Below are 20,324 nucleotides of genomic sequence, written 5' to 3'. Positions count from 1 at the left end.
GAGGTGCTTCTGCTAGAGGTGACCGATCTCTGAGGTCAATGCCAGAGCCTGCTTTACAGCTCGAGGACCATAGGATGAGCAAAGCCAGGTCCTACAGCAGCAATGCGTGAGACTCGGGTGGTGGGCAGGCCCTCACTCCCTCTCCTCTCTGAAGGGTCCTTTTGAGAGGAGATGTTTGGCTGCCCCTGGGTGAGACATGGTAAGAAGTTTGCATTCATGGAAAAAGGAAGGGGAAAAAAAAATCACCAATGCTTTCATACGACCCAGCATGTCACAGTTCCTATTTAAGGGGGAGGACTCATTTTTCCCTAAGCTGAAAATATTTGGGCTAGGATGTTGAGGCAGAGGGTGTGCGGGGAGAAATTGACTTTCTATCCAGAGCCAGACAGAGATGAGCATATTCAATGAAATATTTGGGGTTCTTATCTGAGGGGGAGTTCTTTAGTTCCAAGCAAAGAAACACCAACATGGGCTAACTTAATCCAAAACTAAATTCAGGGTGCCTGAGTGGCTCAGTCGGGTAAGCGCCTGACTCTCGATTTCAGCTCAGGTCATGACCTCACGTTCGTGAGTTTGAGCCCCATGTTGGGCTCTGCACCGACAGCATGGAGCCTGCTTGGGATTCTCTCTCCTTCCCTTTGTGTCTCCTCCTCCCCCATGCTTTCTCCCTCTCTCTCTCTCTCTCAAAATAAATAAACTGTTTTAAAAAATTAAAAAATACACACACACACACACACACACACACGCGCACACACACACACACATAGGGTAGCTATGGAATCTGGCTTTGTACAGGACAGGAAGCTGGGAAACCTAGATCGGAGAAACGAATGGGCTCCCCCTTAGCTAGGGTTCCCTTATGTCACTTCACACAGGATTTCTCCTCCCTGAAGAGACTTAATCGGCCTTGCTTGGGGACAAACCACTGCTTGACCCGCAGGAGGTCAGGCACCTTGCTTCAGGCTTTGTCAGAAGGGCGAACAGAATGCTGAGCAGGCCGTAAAACAGATGTCTTCCACGGTCTCTGCTTTTTACCATCAGCCTCGTCACTATAATTAGTTCCCTGAGGCTGCCCGGTTTTACGTGCATCCGAGTGGAGTTGACACGTTCCTGTTTTAGAGCATCCTTGGTAAAAGTCGCCCGCGTAAAAAGTGGATCACAATCTTGTCGCCCAAGACAAGATGCCTGCCTCGTCTTGCTGGCCCACCTGGAGAACAGGTGCTTGGGCCTTCCCGACGAGGTCCGCCTACCTCGCCTTGCTGTCTCTTTAATAGCTCCATGCTCGGGGTCATAGAAGCCTAGGCCTCAAGGCCCCTGGTTACCCAGCCTAACTGTTGCTTAAACAGCAAACTAAAAATAAGTGTGCCCGGGACCGTTCATGCTGGCAGTGACAGTTGGACGGCCACCTCACCACAAAGACACTTGTCATTTGGGGGTTTGGAAAAGGGAAATACTTAAGTGCTAGTTTATCGGCCCAAAGAAGCTATGACAAAAAAAAGACAAAAAACAAAAAACACAACACCCATCCCACCCACAGACTTCTGGTCAGAGTATCAGCTTACAGGGGCAAGTTTAGCCTGTTATAAATTAAAGGCATAGAGATGTTGCTTTATTTGCACATTTGCGGAGGGAAGAGGGGACGGTGCAATACCGCAGCAGCTGCCTTTTAGAAGTTTCCAGGGAAACTCTGAAAGAGAACAAAAGCGTTTTCTCTTTAAAGTGTCAGAACATTTGCAAACTGCAGAGGGGCAACGAAGAAAAGCCTGCGATGATGTGCAGTGTTCATATTTCGGTGTGGCTCCAGTCCTGGCTTTTAGATGAGGAGGAACGACTCAGGGGTCGGCGGCGCGGTGCCGTCTCTGACCCCTTCCAAGCCAGTCCTGTCTGTCCGCACTTGGGAACGGTGCCCGAAATAAAGTAAAACTTTAACAAGGGCTTTTAGCACAAGGACCGTGTGAACGCATCCCATTCAGAGTCCTCGTTTATGCACTTAACTGGAACGTGTGATGTTTTGGAATTTCCTTGCCACTATCATTCTAATGGCTTTATGATAGTTCATCCAATGGCTGTTCCGTAACCTATGAAAGCAGGCCCCGGCCTTGGACGTGATATCTTACGAGGACTGCCGTGACGGACAACTTTGTGCATAAACGGGAGCACCATCTGTCAAAGAAGAGTCCAGCCTCGCCACCTGTCAGGTGTGGGGCTTCCGCACTGTCCCCTCTCTCTCCGTTAAAAGGCAGTGCTTACTCGAACGAAGTCTAATGATCCGTTTCCTGGGTTATTCTAACCCAATTTTTCTTTACTCTTGTCCCTCTTCTCATGTCTCGGGAAGTGATTTCTCACATTGTGAGCAAGCGCGCTGGCAAGTTAAAAAAGAGGACAAACTTTGGCTTAGGTACCTTTTGCTAAGTAATAGAAAACAGGTGATGCAGGACTGTAAGAGCCTGGGTGAGGTTTATTTAAGAAAATCAGATGGGGTGCCTGGCTGGGTGGCTCAGTCAGTTAAGCGTCTGACTCTCGATTTCGGCTCGGGTCACGATCTCACTGCTCGTGAGATCAAGCCCCACGTTGGGCTCTGTGCTGGCAGCCGGGAGCCTGCTTGGGATTCTCTCTCCCTCTCTCTCTGCTCCGTTTCCACTCATGCTCTCTGTCTCTCTAAAAATAAATAAACATTCAAAAAAAAGGAAAATCAGGTTTAGACACTGCCTTTAACAATATATTAAGTACTCTTGTATTTTCTCCAGATACATTTTATGTTGCTATTGTTTTGTATACTATCATTAGACACAAAGTAACTGCGTGTGTGACAATAGCAGCTGACAACTCTTGTTTTAAGGCAGGGAAAAAAATTTACAAGCCCACATTCTTATTCCTCTGAAAATAGCTCTCTTAAAAGCTCCTGGGGGCCCCGATATTGATATTATTACTCTTTCCTACTTCATTTAACTAATCACCTAGGCGTACAATTTTAGAGTATCTACTAGAACAACAATGATCAAAGCAGTTAACAGGAACTAACATTAACTGAGCGCTTACCGTATGCCAGGTGCCGGTCTGAGTCTTTGGGTGGATAGACTGATACACTTAATCTTAGCAGAGGGAGGATGTCTAAAATGCAGATCCGGCAGGACTCTTTGAGGAGGTCGCAGCCACGGGAACGGCAGAAGGAGACCACCCTGGCACAAGCGAAGGGCCCCAAGTGTGGAGGCGCATGGCTCTTCTGCTGTGGCTGGGGGTTAGTCAGAGAGCGGGAATATGGCATCGAATCCAGCTGGAAGACAGGGACGAGATCCAATCCTTATCTTAAGAAGCCCACACACATTTTCCACTTGGAGGTAGATTGCACACGAAGTGGGGTGTGCTCACAAAGCACAATTGATGCTGTTGAGGCAGTGGATGGTGGTAGCCTGGTGGAGATCATGGAGTGGACAGAAGTAGACTCAGGATGCATTTTTGGAAATGAAATTGACAGTACTTGCTGCTAAATTGCCATAAAGGATGCAGGATAAGGGGGTAACAAAGACCCAGCTCTGGGTTTCTTATCTGAGTACGAGGCTAATGGTGCCATATTCTGCAATGTGCAAATCTGAGGGAGTAACTGATTCATGGGTAGGGAAATGGAAGGTTCTATTCTTACCTTGTCATTTGCCAAAATTGATACTCTGACCAAAAATAAAGAACACAAAACTGGAAGGTTGAACTTTTTAGTCATTTTTTGTTTAGCAAGAAGAGACCAGGCAGACCTAGGGCTGGGTTCAGACACACCTAACTAGGATTGCCCTTTTCAGGTTGCGTGACCTCAGTCAAATTCCTTGGCCACTCACCACCATTCGATGCTTCAGTTTTCTCATCTCTAAAAAGGAATTAATGTCCAGTGTCCCACAGAGCCATTGATAGATTGTGTGTATGGCTCCTAGCTCAGTTTCTGGCACATAGCAATTCCATTTCTTTCTTTCTATTATTATTAATTTATTTATTTTTAAAAATTTTAAAGTTTATTTATTTATTTATTTAGGGGAGGAGGGAGAAGGAGAGAATGAGGGGGGAGACAGGCAGAGAGAGAAAGAGAGAGAGAGAGAGAGAGAGAGAGAATCCCAAGCACGCTCCACGCCATCAGCACAGAGCTGGATGCGGGGCTTGAACTCACAAATCATGAGATCATGACCTAAGCCAAGATCAAGAGTTGGAGGTTTAACTGACTGTGCCACCCAGGCACCCCGATAATTCCATTTCTTAAATGTTAGTTGCAGTCCTTTGAAATAACCTCACAAGATAATGCTGTTATGTGCAATGAATTCTTCCTTGTGGGGTTCCTGTCCATGCCTTAGCCTCGGTGACAGGCTATGACATAGGTCAAAAACACCTGAAAGGCAGTGGTGCCCCCAGATGTCTCTCTTACCTGCTGTCTGAAGTTCCACATTTAAGTGTTTCATTCCTTTGGGAAGGCTTGAACTGAAACACCCACCTAGTTTTATTATTATTATTTTTTAATTTGTATTTTAAGTAGGCTCCGTGCCCAACATGGGGCTTGAACTCACAACTCTGAGGTCAAGAGTCACATGCTCTACCAACTGAGCCAGTCTGGCACCCCAACCCTTACTGAAATACCAATGGCCTTGCAGAAGAGAATTGTTTAAAGCGTATTTGTCAATAACAGAAAGTCATCATAATATAGTGGTTAAGCACATGGATGCTGGAGCCAGGCTGCCTGGGTTTGGATCTCATTTTTTGTCACTTATGAGCTGTGTGACCTTGGGCAAGTTACCTGACTTCTTTGTGTCTAAGTTCCCTCACAGGTGAAATTGGGACATTAATGATTCCTACCATATGGAGTCACTAAATGTTTTAATGGAGCTAATGTATATAAAATGATGCCTAGAAAATAGTAACCACTATATAAGTACGTGTTGAATAAAATACAAAGAGTTCAGGTGTTAGCAACAGATGACTTTGAGGAAGCGAGAGAAAGGCAAGGCTGGGGAGGCAAAGGGGGGGCTGAGGTTGCCGGGTCTCTGGAGGAAACAGGAATATGACACCGTGGACAATCATAGCAGAAGGTGACAGCAGACCTTTCTGCTTCTCAGTTTTGTCTTGTCAAGCCCCCAAAGCAAAAATCCCAGCGTGGCCCCAGTCCCAACTACCAGAGCTCAGTTTTTCCCACCTGAGACGCAGCCTTGAATCCAGGGTGCGCTCTGGCAAGATAACATGCGTTTCTGCTGTTTTTGCTTCCATCTGTGGAACTTTCTACCTGGAGACATGTCAAGGTGTCCTCTACCCGCTTGATGTGGCTTGAGTGCGTGCTTTCTTATGGCTTATCAAGGTTTTGACGGAAATCCGGCCATAAGACTATTCCAAAGCTTCAAGCGATGCTCATCATTTCCAATGTTATTTGAAGTGGACTGGGAATGTGTGAGTTTCCTTTCTTGTCCCCTCTTAAAGGAAAATGCTTGGTGGGTTGTTCTACCTAGGTGACAGTTGGTTTTTATCGTTAATCTCCTACTGAGCTAAACTAGGAACAGAGAACATCAGCCTTTTGAGAAAAATAGGGCGGGAAAAAATCGGTTATTGAATTCCCAAACACCCGGACCCGTAGTAGCATCTAAGGAATACCCGTCTGTTTTTTCCAAGGGCAGTGCGAATGTGAAGGAGCTAGATCACTCAGACCCTGCTGCTGGACTGTAAAATGGTACGGCCACTCTGGAAAGCAGTTTGGCTGTTTCTCAAAAAATAAATATATAGGGGAGGGTGGGTGATGGGCATTGAGGAGGGCACCTGTTGGGATGAGCACTGGGTGTTGAATGGAAACTAAGCTGACAGTAAATTTCGTATAAAAAAAAAAATACGCAACTGCCGTACCACCCAGCGATCGCACTCGTGCCCTCTTATCCCCATGAAATGACAAATTAACTGTCACACGAACACCTGTACTCAAATGTTCATAGCAGTTTTATTGGTAATATCCTCACATTGGAAACAACACAGGTGTCCATTCACGGGTGAATGGTCCAACAAACTGTGGCATCTCCATCCCATGGAGTATTACTTAGCAATACAGAAGGAATGAACTGGAGGCATGCCTCCGAGGTATTACAGGCTCAGTTCCAGACCACTGCAATAAAGTGAGTCAAATGACTATTTTGGTTTCCCAGGGCATATAAAAGTTATGTTTGCATTACACTGCAGTCTATTAAGTGTGCAATAGCATTATGGCTTAATAAAAAAAACAAGGTGTTTACCTTACTCACAAGATAATTTATTGCTAAAACTCACATAATGTTGTGATATTATGCCATAGTTTTTGCAAGGGGTACCACTGGAAGAAACTGAATACGAATGGAAGGGAACTCTCTGCATCCGTTCTTAAAGCTGGATGTGAGTCTACAATTATTTCCAAATAAAAGTTTAATTTAAACCAAGGAGAGAGGAGAAAGACTGTTAACTATCCCCAGACTCACCTTGAACTCTAGTAAGACCTAAATAATGCTTCTCAAGTTTCCCATATTCCACGCTCAAAAGAATTTCTAGTTATAGAAAGACCTAACCAGATCAGAAGTCAGGCAAATAAATGTTTTCCTTGCCACACAGTTATGTCCTCAGTTCACCGACTGTTCCTTATGTCAACTCCACTCATTCAATGAGCATTTATAGTGCCACTCCTACGTACCCAGGACTGTACTAGGTGCCGTGGGTCCAGTGAGACAAATAATAGACTGTCTGTACCTGAATGGAGCTTACATTATAGCGAGGAGATGAACAATATATAACACACACATAACGAGACCATTTCAGGGAGTGGTACGTACTAAGGATCCAGTAATGCAGGCAGTGTTAGCAGATGGAGACTCTTTTGAGAGGAAAGTCAGGAAAAGCCTGCCTAGTAAGTGTTTTGATCTAAGACCTAAATGACGGAACAGCGTCCCAGAGCTGGGGAGAAGAGCATTGCTGTATAACCTTTGGAAAGGTCACTCTTGCAGTGTAAAGAATACGTCGAAAGGCAGCAAGAATAGAAGTGAGGAGACCACTTCACAGGCCATTTCTGTGATGGTTCCCTCAACTAAGGTTTAGCAGCGGAGACAATGGTGCCGCTTTCTGGGATGAGAAAGACTGTGGGGGAAGGAAGGAATCGGTTTGGTTGGAAGAAAGAAGTCAAGAGTTCTGTCTGGTCATGCTCATTTTGATATGTCTGATAGACATGTGCCTTGGGTCACAAACATTGTTCAGCCTCCTTCTTTTCCTCAGTCCCAGTCTGTGCTCCATCAGCTCTGTGCATTTCCCCACGTCCAGACTTTAATGGCATATCACCCTGCAAGGTGGCTTCCCACATGGCGGCAAGGGTTGAGATTACACATACCAGAAGTATGGAGTTAGCAACCTGAGGGTGGACCGTGAACAAAGGGAAATGGGGCTAAAAAGGAACCTGACAAAGTCTTCATGTTTCCTTCTCCTATGGACAACTCAAGGATATAATAGCCTCAAGCAGCTCTTCCAGAGAAGTCCCATATGTTGAGCGAACACAACTTCTGAGTGACCTCCTGGGTCTCTTGGCAGCCTTCTAAGGTGGAAGCCAGAATGATAATGCTGCTCAGCACATCATATCACACCTCTGCCTCCTTTCCTTTTTTTCTCCTACACTCAATACCAAGGACTTGCACATCCTGATTAAAACTTCAGGATCCTTACTCCTTGCCTTGGGCTCTGTTTTACAGAGGACTCAATTAAGACAATCTCCAAACGGAGATGTTAATTAAGAAGTGAAAAGTCTAGAGCGCAGGAAGGAAGTCAGGATTGGAACTACTAACTTCCAAAACTACTAACTTGGGAAACATCAGAAGTTGCATAGTACTTAGGGCCAGAGGACTAATGCAGTCACATTGAAAGAGGGTGTGGATGGAAATATGGGTCAAAGAACAAACCTGAGACACTCTGAAACCTAATGTTCGGGCGGGGGGTGGCCGATCCAGCTGAGGAGAATTGAGAAAAAATAGCGAGGTAGAAGAAAATCTGAGGATGTGTAGTCAATCGAGGTGAAGGAAGGAGAGCATGTTGCAAGAAAAATGGGAATAAACAGGTGGGTCAAAACTAGCTGAGAGGTCTAGAAATATGAGAGACACTGGGTTAGGCAACAGAGAAATGAGAGCCTTGAGGAGAGCAGTTTCAGTAAGGAAGTAGGATTGGAGTAGGTTGAGGAGAAAAAGGGAGATGAGGAAGTGGAAGTAGCTTAACAACATAGACAAGTCTTTGAAGAAATTTAAATGGAAATGGGGAAGAAATAAAGTGGGTTACAGCAGGGCATCTGTTTGCTGGGCATGATAGCTGGAAAATGTGCGTGGGAGAAGCATAGCGATCGGTCGTCAAGAGACCTAAGTTCTAGTCCTTTTACTTCCACGAACCAGCGAAGGGGGCTCTAGGTAAATCAGTTCCCTCCCTGGGCATTAATTTCCTTCATTTGCCAAATCAGTTATCTCTCGGATTCCTTCCAGCTCGGAGGAACTATGTCCTGTGGAGACGGTGAAGCTGGCAGAGAAGGGAAGTAGGGTCCTCAAGATGACGGGGAGGGGAAGGATTTAACAAGATGGTGCATGCGAAGCACTTAGCAATGTGCCTGACTAATAGTAAGAACACAACGTGCTTCATTTATTACTAGACGTAATAGAATAGTATCAGTAGCAGAAACTTGCAGAACATTGTGGTGCAGTGTTCTACTTACACACAAGAAAGTGCTGTTTGTATAAAAAAAAGGAAGGAGGAGAAGGGAGAACGGACCAGACAGTGTCTGGTGAGGCAGTGAGGACCGCGCTAGAAGCAGCCAGCAGAATCAGTTGTGGTATAGCCTTTATGACAGTGGCTCAGAGCTGGTGGCTTAGGTGACGTGAGGCTCCACCGAAATGGAAAGACATTCTACTTTAAAACATGCTTTGTATTTCATATAAAAAGTAAGGTAGGGGTACAAAGAGCCAAGAATAGCCAAGACAACCTCAAAGAAGAACAAAGCTGGAAGACGTACTCAACTAGATATGAAGAAGTTTTTAAAGGCACAGTACTGAAGACAGTGTGGCGTTGGCACAACAATAGACAAATGGGCAGAAAAGAGTCTAGAAACAGAGCCATGCACACATAGGCACTTGATTTATAAGGAAGGCAGCACCTCAGAGTAGTGGAGAAAGGACAGTCTTATCAATAAATGGTCCTGGGTCAAATGGATATCCAGATGGAGAAATAAGAATAAAATTCACCTCCTACCTCATACCAGGAAAAAAAAAATCAATCCTCTGTGGTCTGTAGATTGTAGGTGAAAACTTCTAGTGATAGCATAGGAGAATAACTCTCAAATACCCATAAACAGGACACAAAAATACTAACCATAAAGAAGCGCATCTATGTATTGCATTTTATTAAAGTTAAAAATGTTAGTTCATCCAAAGATACCATTAAGAAGGTAAAAAAAAAAAAAGCCAAGTTACAGAGTGAGAAAGATATTCTGATAACTGATAAAAGGCTCACATTCACTGTATACAAAGAATTCTTGCAGAAGAAAAGAAAGCTACCTCATTTGAAAATAAACAGGCAAAAGACATCAATAGGTACCTCACAAAAATAGAATGGCCAATAAACACATGAAATGGTGCTCAATTAGTCACATGAGGGAAAAACAAATGAAAATCATATCACTAAACACCCACCTGAATGAAAATGAATATAATTAAAATGACAAATAATACCAAGTGTTGGTGAGGATGTGGAACAGCCAGAAAAAGTACCCTGCCAGTGGGAATCTACAATGATACAGATTTAGGGAAAAGTTTGACGTATCTACTAAATGTAAATGTGACAAAATCCATCAAATCTATTCCTGGATATTTATCCAGCAGAAATGAGGGTTTATATTCATCAAAGACCTGCACAAAAACATTCTTTGTAACATTATTCATAATACTCTCAAGATAGAAACAACCCAGATATTCATCAAGAATGGAACAAATAAGACACTGTGGTATAGTCATTGAATGGAATACTCTACACAATGAAGATAAATTAACCATCACTATACTCAACATGGAGGAATCTCACACATACAGTGTGGAATGAAAGAAGCTATTTACAGAAGCCTACATTTTGTCTGACTTCATTTATATCAAGTTCAAAACCTGGAAAAATTCATCTCCAATGTTGCCAGTTAGAATAGTGATCCCCTTAAAGAAGAAGGAGGTAGTAGTGGGAAGGGTGTGAGGTGAACTCCGGGTGCTACTAAGTTCCATTTCTTGACCTAGAAGGTGGATGCCAGGATGTGTTTTCTTTGCAATAATCCATCAATAACTCACTTAAAGTTCGTGCACCTTCCTGTATGCATGCTCTACTTAAAACAGATGGTTTATCTATAGAAATGAAATTCGAGGGGTAACACTCATTTTAACAAATGACAAAATGTTTCTCCCCTCCTTGTTGCCAACATTACTCCCCCAGCCACATTCCCCACTGCATGAACTTGTTGTTCTCACCAAATGAGTCAGTCACAATGGAAAAAATTTAATGGACTTTTACAGATTCTTTTTTCAGTGTAATGTCTTCCTTGTAAGGTCTTTAAAAAAACACGACCTTCAAATAAAACCACCAGACCTCACCCTCCCCCACTTTATGGGTATGAATGCTGAAATGCTGGGTCCAAGAACAATACTCATCCTGGGATCAGAAGGTGAATGTAGATCCGAAATGTATGCATTCATTCACCTGATAATATTCCCCCCTTCGCTGGTTCATGGAAGTAAAAGGACTGGAACTTAGGTCTCTCGACGACTGATCACTATGCTTCTCCCACGCACATTTTCCAGCTGTCATTCATTCACCTGATAATATTCATTCACCTGCTGTAACTCAGATATTATTCTAGGCACTGCAGATACAACAGTGAACAACAGAAAACATCCTATTGTGGTAGAGATAGAAAATGCACACGAAAACAAGCAAATCCCATGCAGAGAAACAAGGCAGGGGGGCATGGGATAGCAGGAACCAGGGGTAAGGTTTTGCCACGTGTGGAGGGTGGTTAGGGAAGTTCTCGCCCAAAGGTGAGAGATCTGAAGGAGAAGAGGAGCGACCATGTGGGTGTCTGGGAGAAAGGTGCCCGGTGCAGAGGGAGCCTCAGATGAGGGCAACGGCCAGGGGGCCAGTGGGACAGGAGGGGAGTGAGCAAAGACCAGATCAAAGATGGGAGTCTAAGATCACGAGGCTTCCTAGGCCAGTCTAAGGGCTTTGGGCTTCCCCTCTGAGTGAGATGGGAGCCCGTGGAGTGTTTTCAGTAGAAATAATGACCTGATTTGACTTAAATTTTAAGAGTCACTCAGGGTGTTGGGAAAGAATAGACAGAAAAGCAGTAAGGGCAAAACAAGTGATTCTGTGACACAGGTGAGAAGCGATGGTTCCTTGGACCAGCTGTGCAGACAGTGAGAACTGGATATATTTTATGGTAGAGATAAACAGGGTTTACCATTTGGGTTATGAGACAGAGAGAGGCCAAGGGTTTTGTCCTGAGCAGCTGGAAGAACAGATTTCTCGTCAACCAACATGTGGGTGGAATGGGTGTGAGTAGAAGGTTCTGAAATACTGTTTGCGCATGTTAGTTTGAGACGTCTATTAGCCATCCAAGGGGAGATTGCAAGGACGCAGTGGGAGATAATGAGGCTGGAACTCGAAGAAGAAGTTGGGACTGAACATGTAACTTTGGGTGTTGGTGTATAAAGCCACAAGGCTGAATGAGATCACCTAGGGAGAGGATATAGGCAGAAAAGAGAAGTTGTCCAAGGAATGGCCCTCTGAGATCAGCCCTGCCCTAAATTCTGCTTCCGCTGCAGGAAGGCGATATATCCTCATGCTGGAAGAATTGGCCTCATTTCGCCTTGTGCCAGATGGCTGATTCACACTACAGGTGTGAGGATAAATGCAGCAATACAGTGTCCTGGAAATTAGAACCCAAAGGAGACCAACCAGTTAAAATTAAAATTTCTAGTTAAAATTTCTCATCTCCCTGACCCCAGTTCAGTTGGGGTTTGAACTAGCAGCCTAGAGGCAAGCTTCTCCATCCTAGTACAGGTTTGCCAACCGCCCATGGCCTTCTCCTCTGGGGTTCTCTACGCCTGTCTCCAGGTCCCGCCCAGGGTATTCTTCTCACCCAGAAGAATGCTTAGTCCCTGGCCAAGCAGGACATCCTTTCACACTGAGCTGGAGACTGAGGGCTGGAGAAAGGGGCCCTCCAAGGCAGCAGGGGCTTGGATGGGAGCCATCCTACACATTTTACCCATTAGTTGCAAATCCTTTCATAATGTTTTCCATTCCCCTTATAATGAGTCATCAAATGAGCAGGGCCTCTGCTAGAAAGTTCATAAGAACCTTACAGGATTTGATGGTTTGAGCAAAGAGAAGAAGTGGCTGATGGTAGCCTTGCAAGGCTGCAGTCAGAACCTCTTTTCAGGGTTGCTCTTTATTTCTAAAACTAGATTACAAGGGAGATAAATGAAGAAGAGTGTTGAGGAAGCAGCTCTCCGAGTGCTTCCTCAGCTTCCCCGCTTCCTCAGCTTTGGTGTCACCACTCAGGCTCCCTAGGACTTATCGGAGGGAGTTCCAGCCAAGAAAAGCACCCACGGAGAGGAGAAAAGGTGGAAAAACAATAGCAGCAGAGATGGTGTTTATTGACGGAAACTTTCCGGCGCCCCACCTCACTTTCCAGAGACGCCATTTTTTTCCCATCTTAGCTGTCATTCTTTAAAATGATTCTAACATAGACTTGGTTGACCTGCCCACTCCTGCCCTCTCTTAGCTTGATTCTCTTTTTCCTTTTGTCTTCCTCTTTGTGGTAAAGGAGCAGTGGACAGACATAGCTGTTCCACAGCTTTTGAAGTCCCAGTTGACGGGTGCCTGTCCCAAGGCCTCCCACTCTCCTTTTCTCTCACATTCACCAGAGACTCTACTCTTTCGCTTTTCTACCCAAGAGGGAAGGTGGGCCAAGCAGCCCACTACTTGAAAGCAGAGGCAGTGTTTATGTAGCTGGTGCCCAGCTGTTTCAGGATGGGGTTCCCTCCGAGTCAGCTCTGGGAACTCAGCACACAGTAATAAAAACTGAGGAGTTTGTGATCCCTGGAGAGTTGGAAAGACAAAACCCATTTTCTCTTATATTCAGTCAGGGTCCTGGAATACAAAAGTGAATTACAGTTTACTCTCTGCTTCTCGTAACTGGGAAGAAAGGAAATATTTTTGATGTGTCCAAACTCCACATGCAAACATTTCTGGAAGTCAGTGGAAAGGGTGCCTTTGTTGGCCCTTCTCCACGAAATGGTTCCTACTATGTATCAGGGGGAATTCTTAGCAGAATCCACAGAGGCAAGCATTAAAAACAATCTTTTGTGCTAAACAAAAATTTGCTAAAGACATTGATATTACTAGGTACCCTTTCTACTCCAAAGAGCTACCTCACGGTTCAGGCATCCAAAATTTTCATTCCTCATTTATTCATTCAGCATCTTTTTATTGAATGACTACTAGCCCAGGTTTGGTGCTGTGTGCCTCAGAAAAAATGGAGAACAAGGCAGATGAGCCTTACAGTAAAAATGATGGGAGAGGCAAAGAAAATAAACACATCCAAATTATTACACATTTTAGTAAGTGTTATGAGGTATCTGTGGGCTCCTAGCCCAGAGGGTGAGGTTTGATGAATTACAGGCTAAACATAGAAATAAATGTGACTTGCATTAATGACTTGCTTTTACATGTAACTTAGGAAATATTCTTTGGAGAGTCACAACAGGATTTTAAAATGGAATCGCTTGCCCCAGAACTATAACATCAGCATTATCCATGATCTCACGAAGGCAGATCACATCTCCTAAAATGCCTTTCATGTGATGTGGCTTTGCCTCTGTGAGGGAGAGAAATCAAAGAAACAGCCCAATTGCCCCAACGACAGACTCTACTGGTTGTCTACCCAACAGCTGTCTATCCAACTCGCCCGCCTTTTTTTTCCGTGATCTTGTGTAACGTCTGCAGAGGTCTTTGTGACATTGTTCCCGAGACAATGGTCTAAAATTCACTATTGGGAACTTGTTTGGGAAAAAAGTGGATAATGTCATCTCCTTAAGAGAGGTGGTATTATGGAGGTCCAAAGGAAGCAATGTAGTTTGACACTTTCTCTTCTTATATTGCTTTCCTGGACTTAGCAAATGAAAGCTATACCATAGCCCTCTGCTGGTCCTTATTTTAGCTCTCTGTTTTAGTTCTAGGGAGGGCTCTATAGTTGACCCAACTTGATACAAATCTCATCAGCACAGGACTTGTTGACCCACTCCAATTCTTTCTCTTTCTTCTATATCACCACTGACAAATGTGGACTCGTATGGGTGGTGCTTCCCCAAGAACACACATCAAGCTGAGCATAAGGGGGATGCCTCGGTGACTGGGTCATGTTTGTAAGGTTAGTTCCTGAATTGGTTTTCAGTCTTTCCACTTCTCCTCTCATCTCATCTTGATGGTGCCCTTACCACCTTTGCTGCCTACTAGTCCCATCCTGGAAAACTCCCTATCAATTAATTTGGTCCTCAGCCCGCCTGCTCCACATCTCATACTTGGACTAACACTCTCCCTTGTGAACTAGTGTTATAGCCTTTTGTTCTGAGCTGCCAGCATCCTTTGTTAGGGAGAAACCACTCTTCTCCTCTCCTCTCCTCTCCTCTCCTCTCCTCTCCTCTCGTCTCTGTCTCTGTCTCTGTCTCTGTCTCTGTCTCTCTTCCTTTAGGTGCTATGTCACATGGTCTAGTCTATATCCAGCACAAGAGTGGGAGTGAGGACAATCATGCAATTTAAAATCGAATCTGACTCTAAAACTTAACCAATAAATAATCCTATTGGTGAAAACTGGGTAGAAATAGTGAGGACGTGTTTGGGCTGTTAAGCTCTGTGGTTGAAAGAAATGAGGAAAAAACCAACTGAGCAGTGTAGGTAATACAATAGCCAGTGGCCAGTCCCCTTGGAAAGGCCAATGGGCCTGGTTCTCCACTGTGAAGTAACTTGGTCTTGATATAATCATCTCTTTGTGTTTCCTGAGCAGCTATAATCATATCTAGAACTGCTGCTGAATCCAATACTTCTGGGGATGAGCCCAGGTTTGAATAACAGCTATCATATAAAGAATGAAGTTATTATGCAGCTAGGTGGCCTCCTAGATTAGACTGTCATCAAAAGAACTTTTTTTCTGGACACAGGCAGTGTTACCCTTTAGGAAAACCCGATATGAAATATTATGTAAACTGGAAAGTGACTATCTGCTTTTTAAAAGGAGTACCATATAATTCTTTTACCTGGAACAAAAATATTGCCTGCTGGAACACATTATTTTTCACACACACACACACACACACACACGGAGAATAACTCCAAAATAAACAAACAAAACCAAATGAGTGACTCCACTTATGGGAAGGTAGAGTAGATAAAGTTTTCCGTATTCTTCCTTGGAGGAACAACTGAAAAATACAACTAAAAACCCTGGACATTATATATTAAAGAAATGTAAGGAGACGCTAAAACGGGAGAGAAGAAGGTATATTGTCTAGGAACATTGGGACCCATAGGCAAACAAAACATTGATGAGTTTTCATCTCATATATCCCAGCCTTGGAGCTGAAGAAACTGGCAACCTGGAAACGCCAACAGGTGCAACCACACACACACACACACACACACACACACACACACCAAAAGTCTACTCCCTCTGGCCAAAGTTGTAGGAAATGAGTAGCCTAGCAAGATAGAAAACTTTTAGATAATAACTTCTCTACTCTAGACAAACACCACCAAAAAAACTATGACCCCACTCCCACTCAGCAAAGACCTGGTGGAAAGCTTAGACTCCACCTTCACCAGGCTGGAGCAAGCCCCCTAACATTACACCCCTACTTCCCCGATTCCCTCTCAGGGTGGTGTTAAAAAAAGCTAAGTAGGGAGCTAGGACTTTCATCCTGCCAGGTGGTAATTAGAAGCCCCATTCCAGTATTAGTGAAGACCAAGGAAACCTAGACTTCCATCCCCACTCAGCAATAATGAGGTGCCACCACCAGGCCCCCAAACAGGAGTGGTGGTAGAGGAAGCTTAGTGAAGAATCAGTACCACTGTGGCAGAGTGTGGCCACTCTTCCAATGGTACCAGTGAAGGCTACGTGGGAAACAGTAATGAGACACTCATCTTCCTCCAGGGAGATACCAGTGGAGGGGCACCCACCTCTGGCCAGCAATAATGAGGAGTCCCCATTGGGTATCAACAGAGGTCAAGTGGGGAACATGGCAGTAATTAGGCAGTGGACTTACCCCCTTCTCCTGCCAGAGAGATGTCAGCAGAAGCCAGCCAAAACAGAAGGCTTCGATAAGACTCAGAGTCTTATTGAATCATTAAGATTCAAATGCCTAGGTTCCAATTCCAATCATTCATCATACCATGAACCAGGAAGATCTCTGAAAGAAAAAAGAAAATCAATAAATACCTTCACCTGGATGGCAGAAATGTAAGAATTATCTGACAAATATTATATGGCAGTCCTCAGAAAAATGCTTCAAGGAGCAATTAGGAACATATCTGAAACAAATGAGACTATTGAGTAGCTCAGCAAAGTCTCAGCAAATAAATGCAACATATAAAGAATCGAATGGAAATTTTAGAACTGAAATATGATGAGTGAAATAAAGGCTCAGTGGATGGGCTCAACAGGAGAATGGGGAGGACAAAAGAATCAATGAACCGGAGGATGAAACAATAGAAGTTACCCAACCTGAGCAACAGAGAGACATATGCTGGGAAAAGTAAAACCAGAAATGAACAGAGCCTCAGGGTCAGTGAGACTGTAACAAAAGATTTAACATTCATGTCATCAGAGGCCCAGAAGAATAGAAAGAGGGCAGGGCTAAAAAGAAGTACCAGAGGTTGGAAACTTCCCAAATTTGGCAAAAACTACAAATCCACATGTTTAAGAAGCTGAGAAAACTCTCAAGCAAAGATTACTCAACTAAAGCCACCCTAAGATACACCACAGTCAAACTTCTGAAAACCAAAGATAAAGAATCTTGCAAGCAGTGAGACAGAAGCAGTGCCTTACCTGTAAGGGGAAAACAATTCAAATGACAGTAGATTTCTCAGAGGAAACTGCGGAGGCCAAAATGAAGCAACACTTTTTCCAAGTGCTCAAAGAAAAGAATCGTTAACACAAAATCTTATATTCAGCGAAGATACCATTCGGTAACAAAGAGGAAATCAGTATATTCTCAGATAAAGGAAAGCAAGAGAACCTGTCAACCAGCCTTACCCTAAAAGAATTGCTAAAGGAATTTCTGTAAACAGAATAGAAGTGGCAAAAGAAGGAATCTTGGAACACCAGAGAAGAAGATGAATGGACATGGGAGGCACACATATGAGTAAACACAATAGACTTGCCTTCTCCATTAGAGATTTCTAAATTATGTTCGATAGTTGCAGCAAAAATTTTAACATTGTTTGATATGGTTCTCAACCTATGTAGAGGAAATATTTAAGACAATTATAAATGGAGAATGGTAAAGAAAAATAAAGAGTAATAAAGTGGCCATACGTCACACAAACTAGTAAATGTTGATGTCAGTAGACTGAGATAAACTATGCATATACAACGTGATACCTAGAGCAACCCAAAAAAATACTACTATCCAAAGAAATGCACTCAAAAAGACTACAGATAAATACAAATGGAGTTCTAAAAAAATGTTCAAGTGACCCCCAGGAAGGTAAGAAAGCAAAAACAGGGACGTGAAAAACAGAGTAAAGGAACAGACAAGACACATAACGGCAGACTTAAGCCCTGAGATATAAATAATTATAGTAAGTGTAAGTGGTCTACATATGCCAATTAAAAGGCAAAAAGTGGCAAAGTGGATTTAAAAACATGACCCAACTATAAGCAGACTATAAAAATCTCCAAATATAATGATGTAGGCAAGTTGAGAACAAAAGAATAAATGGGTAGACCATGAAAACATTAATCACGTGAAAGAGTGACCACATTAGTATGAATTCAAGTAGACTTCAGAGCAAAGAATATTACTAGAGCCAGAGAAGGACATTCTATTGATAAGAGAGTCAATCTACAAAAAGACATAGCAATCCTAAATGTGTGTGCACCAACCAACAGAGCAGCAAAATAGGTGAAGCAAAACTGATGCAATTGGGAGGACAAAAAACCAAATCCATTGTTATTCCGGGATACTTCAACATCCCTTGCTCAATAATCGACAGAATACCTGGAGAGCAAATTGGCAAAGATGTAGTATTCAACAGAAGTTTCTTTTTTTTTTTTAATTTTTTTTTAACATTTATTTATTTTTGAGACCGAGAGAGACAGAGCATGAACAGGGGAGGGTTAGAGAGAGGGAGACACAGAGTCTGAAACAGGCTCCAGGCTCTGAGCTGTCAGCACAGAGCCCGACGCGGGGCTCGAACTCACGGACCGTGAGATCATGACCTGAGCCGAAGTCGGACTCAACGGAAGTTTCAACCAATAGGATCTGACTGCCATTTAGAGAGCACTCCACCCAACGATAGCAGAAAATATATTCTTTTCAAGTGTCTAAGGAGCATATAGCAAGATAAACCACATCCTAGTCTATTAAACCGAAACAAAATAAACTCTCAAAAGGCCTTGTTAAAAGGATGAAAATATAAACTACGGAGTGGGAGGAAATATTTGTAAATTATCTATTTGTGATATAATTTGGATCCAAAATATATAAAGAATTCTCAAACTTACTATAAACTGGCCAAAAAAGCCAATTTAAAAATGGGCAATATATTTGAACAGACAACTTGGCAAATAAAATATCAGATGCCAAATAAGCACATGAAAAAGTTCTCAATACTATTAGTCACTAGAGAAACGCAAATTAAATTATATAGAAATATCACTTACACACATATTCGAAAGGCGAAAGTGAAAGCTGTCTGGCCGTACCAAGTGTTGGCGAGGATGCAGAAAACCTAGAACTCTCACACCGGACTGGTGGGAATGCAAAGTGGTACAAACATTTTGGAAGACAGGTTCAACTGTTTGCTAAAAAAAGTTAAACACACGCCTAACATGTGATTCAGCCATTCTGTTCCTGGGTATTTACCCAAGATAAATGAAAGTGCCTAAGCATACAAAGACCTGTTTATGAATATCCATAGCAGCTTTATTTTTAATAACCCCAAAGCGGAAACAATCCAAATGTCCATCAACAGGTAAATGGGCGAACTGTTATCAAGTGATCACACAGCAACAAAAAGGAGTAAAATATTGATGCACATTTCAAACGGATTGATATCAAAATGATTTTGCTGCATAAAATAAGCCAGCCAAGCAAGAATTTATAATGTATGGTTCTATTTATATAAAATCCTAGAAAATGCAAAAGCAGACCAGTGCTTGTCTGGGGATTGGGGTGAGGGACAGATGGGGAGAGATGGGAAGGAGGGATTACAAAGGAACATAAGCAAATTGGCAGGTGATGAATATGTTCTTTATCTTGACGGGAGGGATGGTTTCATGGGTCTGTACATATGTCAAAGTTTATCGTACTATATGCTTTAAATGTGCACGGTTCATTACAGGACAATTATAAAAAATACACCTGTTAAAACAAAGTCTATGCTAATAAAAGTTTGACCGTTGGTCACAATTATTACAGAACTCTTTACCTCAGGTAGTATTTATTGAGCATATATCTAATGCAATCAGTTATAATCAAACCACAAAATAACAGTAATGTAAAAAATCTCTTCCAAAATCATCAAAATTAATTGCAACATTTGACTGGTTTGAAGGAGTTCAGACAATTATCAAAAGATAATTCAAAAATACTCTTTTCTAAGAAAGCATAGAGAGTTTTAATTTGGGGATATAATGGTTATTGCAAATTTGTTATAATGAAAGAGGATAAATAGAAACAATTTTTTAAGGAGGGAATGAAGGCTCCAAAATTATAACTCTCTATTTAAAATAGTCTTTGGCTTACAAACTCTTTAACTGCACTCAACCTTTGAGATAAATACTTACCCCATAAAGTAAAAGGATATGTAGAACAAGGTGGTCAAACTGACCCAGAGCAGCAGCCAATGTCAATTAACATTATTGAAAATGTTTGTACAGTTTTTTTCAAAGCTGTTGTCCTTTCCTTAGTTAAAACTTTATTTTTTTTTAAAATTCATTCACTAGATCCCAAAGTCCTACCCTATGAGTAGGTGGATTTATTCATGCAGGTACTGAGTTGCTTGTGAAATCTGCCCTG

General features: G+C 42.8%; 1 long non-coding RNA gene across 1 annotated transcript; it reads right to left on the bottom strand.

Moving 5' to 3' along the window:
* Nucleotides 1–1,613: 1,613 nt before the first annotated feature.
* LOC125934773 (uncharacterized) lies at nucleotides 1,614–20,164 on the bottom strand. Its single transcript, XR_007461526.1, has 3 exons — nucleotides 16,347–20,164; nucleotides 3,040–3,274; nucleotides 1,614–2,658 (listed from the first exon to the last, which is right to left on the bottom strand). It is a non-coding gene; the product is annotated as an uncharacterized LOC125934773 (long non-coding RNA).
* Between the last annotated feature and the right edge of the window lie 160 nt (nucleotides 20,165–20,324).

Source organism: Panthera uncia, chromosome D1 (assembly GCF_023721935.1).
Source record: "Panthera uncia isolate 11264 chromosome D1, Puncia_PCG_1.0, whole genome shotgun sequence".
NCBI lineage: Eukaryota > Metazoa > Chordata > Mammalia > Carnivora > Felidae > Panthera > Panthera uncia.
The sequence above is the reverse complement of the archived record's forward strand: the minus strand, read 5'-3'. Positions and strand labels throughout refer to the sequence as shown.